The following is a 10945-nucleotide window of genomic DNA, read 5'->3' on the forward strand; positions in this document are numbered from 1 at the left end:
GGAATTGACACGAATAATACCATATGAATGTCCCTTACCAAATATAGCCCAAAACCAAAAAATTGACACATGTAATACCTAAGCCATTATGTAAAGACTATTATATCCTCAGAAATCTTTTAAACGCACAAAACCCATTCCTGAGTATTCTTCATCTTTTTCCCAAAAAAAAAAAAACCTCATCTTCTCTCTCTCTCTCGCACGATCCCCCATTTTTTTTCTCGCTCAAAAAAATCGGCCGCACGTATCTCATCGATTTTGAAAGCTAGAACTCCGATACCCAGCGATTCGTATCTCAGCGATTCTTATGTCCGACACGCACGATTGTTAACTCAAACTCGCGCGCGCTACGCCGAGGAAAAGAGCCGCCGCGCGTCTTCAAGGACACCGGCTGAGAAGAGCTCGCCGGAGAAGAAGGAGAGAGAGACGGCAACGGAGAAGGTAATCTCGATTTTAAATTTCTCTTCCTCTATGGTTCGGATTTGAGGAAAAATGAAATTAGGGTTTTGAATTGGGATTTTCTGATTTCGTGGGTATGAGTTTGAGAGTTTGAATTGGGATTTTCTGATTTCATGTGTCAGACTTAAATCATTGAAAAAAATTAAATAAAAATGAGAGCATTGGGTTTTGGATTTGGTGTGGCGATAGTATTGTTAGCCATTGTTGTGGGTTCAGTGAGATCAGAGGTTTACATTGTAACCATTGAAGGAGAGCCCATAATCAGTTACAGAGGAGACATCGATGGGTTTGAAGCCACTGCTGTGGAATCTGATGATGAACAAATCGATACAACTAGGTAGATAATTTTAATTTTTTTTTAATTTTTTGTTTTCTATTTCACTTGATCATAGAAGATATAGACATCACTGTCAGGCAATGCTGGTCAGTTTTTCTCTTGGTTTATTTTTTTGGCCGTTTCTGAAATCATTTGAGTTTTGGTTCCAAGTGGGGTCAATGAGGCAATGGTTTGGCCTTTTTCTTTCACATATTATTAATTTAATTACCTTGAAGTTGTGACACTGACCTCAAAGAATGGATTAGAGCTTTTTGGTGTTTTTTTTTTGGTGACCTCAAAGAAACCGGAGGAGAAGAAGAAAAACGAAGTCGAGAAAGGGAAAAAGAAGCAAACGGGTCAACAAGAGGTACGAGATATGCAGTCGGTATTATTTTTATTGTTTAAAATTTTAAATGCGGAGATGAGTGGATTCACTCCGTGACAGATGTGTCACGAAGTGAATCCAGTCCGTGACACAGTGTCACGGAGTCACTGAATTTCGTTATTATGATTACACTCATGTTGAACTAAATGATTTTGAATGGCCAGGAGGACGACACTGCTGTGGAAAACACACAAGGTCATCAACCTTGGGGTGATGAAGATTCCCCTCTCAGTTTGGAAGTCCAAATGAATGATGAGGCTATGGAAAAGTACGAGTTGTTAGGGACACAGGGGGTTCAAGAGGTACCTCCATTAATTTGATGCTTGAACTCAATTATTGAATTGTTATGAATTATTATTTTATGGTTGAACTCAAATAAGCATATGAATTGTTATTAATTTCGATGATGACATAAATGAGTTTTTGATTTATGTTCGTGTTTGATGCCTTGTTTATTGTTCTTGAAAGAAGAGGTTACCAAGCTCGTCCAATGTTTGTGTATTTGTGTGTTATTGCATAAATTATTCCTTGAATTATTGAAGTCTTTTGGTCTTGGACGACAAGAAAAAGGACGAGGCCGACAAGAAAAATAAGCAGGACAAGGACGACAAGAAGAAGCAGGACGATGACGCCAAGAAGAGCAAGAAACCGGAGGAGAAGAAGAAAAACGAAGTCGAGAAAGGGAAAAAGAAGCAAACGGGTCAACAAGAGGTACGAGATATGCAGTCGGTATTATTTTTATTGTTTATACTATCTATAAGCTATGTCCTAAAGAAGATACTTCATTCAACTTCTCTAATTTGTTTAATATTTGTTGGGGATGATAATGAACTTAACTTGTAGACATATTAGAATATGCTTGTTGATTTAGATTAGAATCTGAGTGTTGTTAGTTACTATTAGAATCTGATTTATGTATTGGAGATGTTTGTAGACATATCTTAGTGTTTGTCACATGTTATGGTGATCTTTGACTTGATTTTTTTAGGTTTTATCTTCAATGACGAAGCTGAACGAAACCAAGGTTAAGGAGGCCTCAAAAAGTGTTCGAAAAAGTCCTAGGAACACGCACGGTTGGAAAAACATCCAGTTCGTGACACTAGTGTCACGAAGTGAATCCAGTTCGTGACACTAGTGTCACGAAGTGGATCCAGTTCGTGACACTTCCCGATTTTTCCAGGGTGTCACGAAGTGAATCCAGTTTGTGACACTTCCAGGTTTTTCCAGGGTGTCACGAACTGGATTCACTTCGTGACACTAGTGTCACGAACTGGATGTTTTTCCATGTTAATAACCGTTTTTTAATACTCATATCTAATACGAGTGAACATATACATGTATGGCGGAAATGGTGTTTGGACATATCTAATACGAGTATTCGTGACATCATACACCTGGATTCAGTCTGAACGAGTATTCGTGACACAATTGTCATGAACTGGATTGGGTGTTTATGATACCCATGAAAGATACGATCTTTGGCGCTAAGAAGAAAATGAGAAGAAGAAGATGAGGAAGAAGAAGAAAGAATGGTTCTTGAACGCCATTGTTGATGATGAATATATTCTTTCTTGATTCTTTCTCTGTGAAGGAAATGTAGTTTGTTGAATTGGGTGTGTGATTTGGTATGTAACTGTTAAGTCTAGAGTGTTGTTATATATGCGAGCTTCAATGCATTTGTTTTTTTTACTTGACGAGAATTATGTGAGAATAAAGTGGTTCTGTTGAATTGAGTATGTGATTTATTGATGATTTTTTGTTGTTGAATTCCACCATAAAAGTTGAGTATTTGGTTGCATAGTATTCTTCGTCAATTGACAATGGTGTCTGTCAAGTTGGGCATTTGGGTATTTGTTGCATAATATGGACTTTAAAAGCTAAAATCACGTAAATCCTTTTTTTAAGTGATTACAGAAGGTCGGCCCTATGATTACATTGGTTCGTGACAGATGTGTCACGAAATACATTGGTCCGTAACACATCTGTCACAAAATTCTACTATTATGTGATGGACCAACACATATTGTATAGCAACACCATAAATCCATAACCCAAGACCAAATTTTTATCAACACAGTGGGTCATGAGATATAAAAAAAATCATAACAAATAAAAAACATGCCCTATTTACTTGAATAACTCCTTGAATGATACAATGTATGTAGAAGACTAATACAAAAACATACCCTAATTTTATCTTACACTAAAAGCTAGTCTAAGATTGTCTTTGGTTTGACTCCAAATTTTTTTCCCCCAGAGCGGCGATTAAAGTGGGACCCCCTCGTCGAAGTTGCATTAAGCTTTACGTAGCCCAAAACTCCTGGTTTGCATCAAGCTTTGGTAATTCAAGTTGATAGGCAGTAGAAGTGTAAGAGTACCACCCTCTTGGTACACGCCTGGTTGTACCCACTTCCCGCTATGCTTAGCATATAGACATATTTCCTCCATATCTGTATAAAATTGGTCACATTAGATCATAGTCTTTAAACAAGGTTGCTAATATAAAAAACACATTTAATTCGTGTCACAATTGTCACGAAATGCATCCAGTTCGTGACACATGTGACACGATGCAGTTCGTGACAATTGTGTCACGAACTGAATGCATTTCGTGACAATTGTGTCACGAACTGGATGCATTTCGTGACAATTGTGTCAGATATGGAGGAAGTATGGAAAAATATTAGATATGAGTATTAAAAAACGGTTATTAACATGGAAAAACATCCAGTTCGTGACACTAGTGTCACGAAGTGAATCCAGTTCGTGACACTAGTGTCACGAAGTGAATCCAGTTCGTGACACTAAGTGAATCCAGTTCGTGACACTAGTGTCACGAAGTGAATCCAGTTCGTGACACTAGTGTCACGAAGTGAATCCAGTTCGTGACACCCTGGAAAAACCTGGAAGTGTCACAAACTGGATTTACTTCGTGACAAAATTTATAGAGTAGATACCCTTATATAGAGTGTCAAAATTTAACTACATTGCTGAATACATTTTTCTCAAAAGAAATCGAAAAAGTTTATAAAAAGAGGGGAAGCTTCATCTAGAACGAAGCAAAATACAAACTAGATCGCACGCGGACAAAACCCAATGCTCCTCAAAATATTGTCCCACAGATCTATCATTTCAATGCAATGGTAAGAATATTTGGAGGCTGTTTAATAGTAAGTCGTTTATTTTAAATGTTCAACTATATCATAATAAGTTAATACTAAACACTAAACCGAGACTTTGCGAGTCTCCGAACAAAAACCGAAGGCCTTTCCTACTCGGCCCACCCTCGGCTTGGTCCTAAGCAACTTTTATAATAACTGAAACTATGATCTCGTGAATATATAATGATTATAATTATATGCTGAATTGGTAATAAAATTATAATTAAGGGACTAGTTAAGCTTGGGAATTATACAAATTTAGATTAAGAAGCAGAACCTGTATGCTATCATTGACTTGACGATTCAGGAAATGAATTGATCTCGTGGTCGCTCTGTTGAACAAAAACCCAGGCCTTGAATGTACATAAACTGAGAACTTATCTTCACCTCTCTGGAAAATATAGTAAAATAACAATAAGAATTTGCTTCGTTAACAAGCATTGTATAAGAAAGCAAAGTTTAACCAAAATCAGACACACAAATTATCTTTATAATTAGCTCCGACTTTAATTGGATATGTCGAAGAAATTGTATTACTTTTGGAAACTTTGGAATTTGATTTAATTCACCATAATGTTTGCTTCTTCTTTTTTCTTTCTTTTTTTTTCCTTTCGTAATTTCTATAAACAGAAACGAAACTGAAATAGAAACTCAGAACTAAATCCACACTACTAAAAATAAATCAAAAGAAGAAAATGAATTTTTAGAAAACAAAATGTGAACCTGAAAGAAAACATCCCAAACTATGTCCAATGGAAGCCGATTCCGAGCAATGAACAAGAACGCGATCTTTGGTTTCGGAGCTCGCAGAGAAGAGAGAGTCATAATTTGACTGTACCGAGTCTGAGTCAGCCATAAGCTTCCGAAGCAAAAACCTAGCAATACCACAGCCAAAAGCTTTCTCTTCCATCTGTACGTTGATTTCTGCTGAGCTAGTTTTCGCTTCATTCACTCGCTGAAGCGAAAACCACAACAATAGGTAGAAAGTAAAACAAAATCAACCTTTTTTTCCAGGTCTAAACGAAGCTCGAACTCATTGAAATTTCAACGATGAAAACAATTCAGATCCGATATATGAAAACAACCAGAACATCAACAACGTCAAAATGCCAAAATTACACTCGGCCATAAGAAACAATTTCAGAACCAAATAGAATCCGAGCCCAACCAATAAACAAGGCATCAAACACGAACATAAATAAAAAACTCATTTATGTCATCATCGAAATCAAACTCTCAAACTCATACCCACGAAGTCAGAAAATCCCAATTCAAAACCCTAATTTCATTTTTCCTCAAATCCGAACCATAGAGGAAGAGAAATTAAAAATCGAGATTACCTTCTCCGTCGCCGTCTCTCTCTCCTTCTTCTCCGGCGAGCTCTTCTCAGCCGGTGTCCTTGAAGACGCGCGGCGGCTCTTTTCCTCGGCGGAGCGCGCGCGAGTTTGAGTTGAGTTCGCCGGTGTCCTTGAAGACGCGCGATTTTTTTCTTTCCTTTTTTGTTTTATTTTCTTCTTCTCCTGGGTTATGTTCTCAGCAGAAAAAAAAAAACGTAACTAAATGAGGGAGGGTAGGGGTGAGGGTAGATGGGGAAAAATTAATTTCTCTCACCTACCAAAAGTACTACTTGTGTCAAATTTTTCATTTTGGGCTATATTTGGTAAGAGACATTCATATGGTATTATGTGTGTCAATTCCCCAAATATTTCGTGGACGTCCCCGCATAATATATATGTATATTCTTATATATATATATATATATATATATATATATATATATGTATAGTAGGAAAAGGGACTACATTAAAACTAAAAAATAATATATATATATATATATATATATATATATATATATATTAATGAAATTAAACGATATACAGCGGAACGGTATTACCAACTCATTACCAAAATAAGCGCTCAGTTCTAGACTGGCCTATTGTCACGACCCGTGAGCGACGGCTCGCCCACGAGCCGCGACCGATCAACTCAAATCTGTACATAACTCATAATATAAACACATAAATTAAACATAATAAAATAGTTTGCGAAAATTCGGGGAAATTTTTCGCTTTTATAACTTAGAGTCTTATAGCGACTTCTATACAAATATGTTCCGGAACGTTTTAACAGAAGACACTAACCCCCGATTAAGAAACCCCATAGCCCATAGGTCAAGGCAATACGCGCTCGGTCTCGGTCTTCAATCTCGTTTCCCGCTTACCAGCTTTTCCCTTATCTACATTACCAAGGGTCATAAAACTATGAGTCGATTGGCTCAGTAAGTGAGAGTCTATCTATAAAGTAAAACGACTAATGCCATGTGACGTGCAAACAAGCATACAAGAATGCAGAATGGTTGCTAGATATCGCTAGAACATAACAATAGAGCATGACTGACGCGTGATATCACACTCTATCTATTCACTTGTCGTTCTGCAAGATCGTACATCCTCTTCTGCTACGATCTCCACAACGACAATAAGCCAGCCTCAGACCTCGAGCAGCAGTCCTACGGCGGCTTGGGTGTTTTAAGATTGTCTGGGATCCACTAGTGGTACCATCTTCATCTGACGTCGGCGCATGTGTGCCCCCTTGGCACGACAATGAGTTCACTCGAGGCGACTGCTCATTTCTGAATGGGTTCACTCTAGGCGACTGCCCATTACCATCGGGTTCGCTCGTGGCGACTGCCCGTTATCGTTGGGTTCGCTCGAGGCGACTGCCCTTTACCATCGGGTTCGCTCGTGGCGACTGCCCGTTACCGTTGGGTTCTCCCCAGTTTTGAGTACTCAGCGCCATACAGACCACCTAGGTCTGCCACAAACACAAGTCGTTGACTTGTGGGTACCACCGACACGAGTTAATTAAAGTTTGGGTACTCTGCGGCTAGCAGCGTACACGTTAAACTTATATACGGAAGAGCGTAACGGGATAAACCCCGAAAGAAATTATTATTTCCCTTTGAAGCTCGTTAAGTGTTTTAAGCTGAAAGCTCGAAATGTGACTTTCGAACTCTCTACTCCCGATTGAATTCGAGAGTCTTGTCGCTCTTCCGTCTTCACGATTCTAACCTACTTCCTAGAGTTAGAATAGAGGTCTAACTATACACATAGAAAACGTGGCTGGTTCAAGTTAGCGTTTGAACCTAACGGGCGTACCCGAACTAAATTTTCAAGCAAGAGTGGCCGAAGCCTTAACTTTTAAGTTTATTCATTTTAGGGCTTTCACCTACTCTTGTTTACTAGCAAATAAATGCACAAACAAACAGGGTTATTCCCTTGGTAAGTAGTTGACTTATGTCTCCACACTTACCTGTAATTATTTGACAGAAAGCTCGACGATTCCCGAATATGTCTTGCTTCACACGTTCTTCGAGGCACTTGACTCTTGTCGAAACGTCGAAAGAACTAGCATCCGGAGTTTCCTTGCTTTTCATGCTTCCCGAGACTCTACACATCCTGAAGCGTTAACATGTCCTGAAGCGTTAACACGTCCTGAAGCGTCGAGAAACTAAAACCTGAAGTTGAAATCTCATTAGTCAATGGTTCGGAAGAAGCTGACGAGCTTAAGGTTCGTTATCGGGATTCACTGCGAGTCGGTTCAGGGGTTCGAGAATTTAATTCACTTATTTCTCGGCTTTTCGGAATTTAAACTTATTCAAGACTCGTGCGAGTTCGTACCAGAGAACGAGTACGAAATAAAATCCAAATCTTTATTTAACGAGTCTTAAATAAATTAAATGAATAATCCGAAAAATCATACAAACCGAGAATTCTGAATTAATTAACCAGAAATTTAATTCTCGAACATTCTTAATTAAATAATTAATAATCCTTGAATACAAATCTCAAATCTAAAATTAAGACTCGAGTCTAACGCTATAAAGCGATAAACGACTCACGAGTGAGATCGAGCTTTAAAACTTTTTCTGAATTCTTTATTTCTTTTCCAACTTCGACGTGTTCAGCTCTGCCGGCTCTCGCTCGATTCCCTCCGATCCGTGACGGAGCTGTGAAATAAAAACGAATATCGAGTCAATTTACAAATCCAACTCCCGACTCGACTTAGAGTCTGAAACCGATCCTCTTAACTACTTAATTCCCAAGTCTAACAACTCGTCACAAAACTCTCAAACTTGTCAATAAATTCACATTTCAATCTCAAAATCGAGCTAACAAAAACCGAGCCCACATATCACATATCTCAAATAATTTATCACCACTTCCAAACTCAATCACAAATCAAATCCCGATTAAACATTTCAATTCTCAAATCCATTTTCCAAATCAATCAACTAACCACACGGCGAAAGTGACTAAAACCAACAAAACAGTCACAACACCGTCAAAGCTACACCATGGCTCACGGCCAAAATCACACAACCAACATACTCACGGCCATATTCAACAGAAACTCAGCAAAACAACCATTCAGCCAAACCAAATGAAAAACCCACGGCCAACAAAATTCAACTAAATTTGAGTTCAATCCACCAATTCAAACCATCAACTTCAACAATCAAACTCAAATAACAACTAATTTCACTCAATTCCTCATAAACATTTCGGATTAAGGAAAAGCCCCAAATTTGAGGACGAACCCTAACCTCAAAATTCCTCAATTTCATCCACGAAAATCCTTACCTCACTTGAAGAATCGAGCTACCCAAACCGTCACTTCACTTTTTTTTCCACGTCGGAGGCGCTCACCGGAGCTCCCGAGACTCGCGGCGGCTCAACCTTCACGGCAGTCGCGCGCTCGATGAGGCTCGGTGGTCACGGCGAGCTCGCGGCGGAATTGCTCTGCTCGGTCGAGGCGCGCGCGGTGGCTCGGTGCTGGGTGACGCGCGGAGAGGAAAGGAAGGAGAAGAGTGAGAGAGGATGGCGGTGATGATGGGGCTTGGTGACGGCTGAAGATCGAGCTCGGGGTTTTTTTTTTCCTCTTGTCTGGTTCTTTCGGCCGAGTGATGTGAGGAAGGAGAAGAGAGAGCAGAGAGAGACCGAGAATGAGAGAAATAGAGAGAGTGAGGGATGGTGAGGTGGCAGCGAAAGAGAGAGGGAGAGTGGAATAAGTGGCTATGTGGCACACTCTCGCCACGCCACATGCACCCAGGCGGTCCACTCAAATACTGCCACGATTCTTTTAAAACGACCCCGTTTTCCTCTTTTTCTTTCAATCTCGTCCTTTAAAATGTTGCACATAAGTCCTTTTAAAATAAAACCTCACAATTGTGTCCTTAATTAATTAAAAATAATCTTGAAAAATAACCGAGAAAATTATTATCATTTCCCGTTATCTTGAATATATTTAAGGGATTCCGGAATTTATTTTTACTCTTGAGATTTTCAAATCTCCGAGTATGTTCCGAATAATAATATTGAATTACTCGAATATTCTCATTCCGAAATTTCATCGACCTTAAATATTATCATATTCCAAGATATTTATAATCTAAGGACGTCTCATATGCAACAAGAATTTGAATTAAAACTCGCCCAATTTATTCAAATTCACAAGTCGAGCGTTTACAAAAGTTTATACATTACACCTATATGAAATTTAAATTTACAAAATAACCAATATTTAGTTTTTTTTAATAGAACGGATTTTCCATTAAAATTGGGTAAAAAAAACCCATCAATACAGGAGAAAAACACCTCAGTACATGAGTCAACAAGACCTAAGTCAAGTGAATCTAACACTAAGTTCCGGTAAAAGTACGTTATGTGCAAACTTCCGACAACGAGAAGAATTACAAGCACAAATAGAGCACATAAGAGGCTTGTTAAAAAACCCAAAGATTGGCGATGGAGAAATCCAACCAACCTTGGTCCGATGGCCACGAATAAGATAGCTCTTCAACCTGCATAGATCAAAACCTAACAGGAAATCCACTACGGGAGATGAGACTACGGCTAATCCGAGTCCAAAACAAACCAAAAGTGCTAATCCGAGTCCAAAATAAACCAAAAGAGACCAAACAGAAAAATAAATAAGTTTCACACGCCGATTAAAACTGAAACTAAAAAGAAAAACTAGCATCAAAATCAGGTCCGACACACGAGATTCAACACCGAACCGATGAGAGGATGCTGACCACGAGGAGCCACGTAGCACTGTTGTTGCCGAAGAGCCATGTAGCACCACTGTTGCTGAGGAGCTGAGCCTTTCCGTAGTCGTCGAGGCACCGAGTCGCCCTGTTGTCGTCGAGGGAGGAGCTGCATCACCGTCGAGGCTCCGAGGCGCACCGTTGACGACGCAGGGGAGACAAGCCGCACCGTCGTCGCCGAGCGAATGAAGCTCCATCGACGAGAAACCGAGCCGCCACGCCTCAGCCACCGAGAACCCGCGACACGAAACCAAGCAACAGAAAGGTGGGGCATACCTCCCATCTTCCAGGATCGACGCCGCGAAGAGCCCAATCGCAGCCAAATCCCCAAAACGAGCGGCGGAGAAGGACAACCGTCGTCGGAGAAAGAGACCACAAAAAGCCACCCAAAGACAGAAGCCCGAGGAGAGCGCCGGAAAGACGGAAGCAAGACCGTGAGACGCCGACCAAGACGAAGAAGAAAGTCGGAGCAAGGACCCCAAAAAATGCAAAGAAAATCTGAAAAAACAAACAAG

Source organism: Urtica dioica, chromosome 7, assembly GCF_054948205.1.
Source record: "Urtica dioica subsp. dioica isolate 48M chromosome 7, U.dioica_male_clone48M_v1_H2, whole genome shotgun sequence".
NCBI classification, from domain to species: Eukaryota; Viridiplantae; Streptophyta; class Magnoliopsida; order Rosales; family Urticaceae; genus Urtica; species Urtica dioica.